This window comes from Neophocaena asiaeorientalis, unplaced genomic scaffold (genome assembly GCF_003031525.2).
Source record: "Neophocaena asiaeorientalis asiaeorientalis breed wild unplaced genomic scaffold, Neophocaena_asiaeorientalis_V1.1 scaffold4751, whole genome shotgun sequence".
Taxonomy (NCBI): Eukaryota; Metazoa; Chordata; class Mammalia; order Artiodactyla; family Phocoenidae; genus Neophocaena; species Neophocaena asiaeorientalis.
This window is the reverse complement of record NW_020174897.1, coordinates 1-553: the sequence shown is the minus strand read 5'-3', so window position 1 is coordinate 553 and position 553 is coordinate 1. Positions and strand designations below refer to the sequence as shown.

Here is a 553-nt window from a genome sequence, read left to right as displayed (position 1 = left end):
GAGACACAGCTGGGGGCTGAGGGCTGGAGCGGCCTGGCTGGTGCCCAGGTCAATCCAGGCAGGGAAAACGGTGAGCTTCCCCCCAACTGAGGTGGCCTCAGATGCCCTTCTACAACAGCCTCCGTGCCTGGACCCCGTTCCAGGTGACATCGGCCGGGAACAAGCAGTTGTGTCTAGGAGGGCAGGAGGTGAGAGGCCCCCTCACTGGCGGGTGTCTGTACAGTAGGTGATCACTTGTTGGGGGTGCATACGTCCTTGCCTGGGGACAACCTAGGCCAGGATCAGCCCATGAGAGCCTGGCAGTGTCCTGGGAAGGAAAGCCAGAGGCCCCGTGCCCAGTGCTGCTACGTAAGGCCCAGCCTGGTGTAGACCAAGTAGAGGCTCCCAGCAACTACAAACGTCTGAGGTAGGAAAACAAGGGTGCCCAGCTCATGGCAGCCCCGACAGGGATCCCCCAGGGCTGATCTGCGCTTCCAGCCCAAGGGCTGAGGAGAAGAGGTCCCCTCCCCACACACACACAGCCCCATGGGAGAGAGGCCCTCTCCTGCTGGAG

General features: G+C 62.6%; 1 non-coding gene across 1 annotated transcript; it reads right to left on the bottom strand.

The window, feature by feature from the left end:
• Positions 1 to 395: 395 nt before the first annotated feature.
• LOC112410030 (small Cajal body-specific RNA 20) lies at positions 396 to 539 on the bottom strand. The gene has a single exon (XR_003005308.1).
• Between the last annotated feature and the right edge of the window lie 14 nt (positions 540 to 553).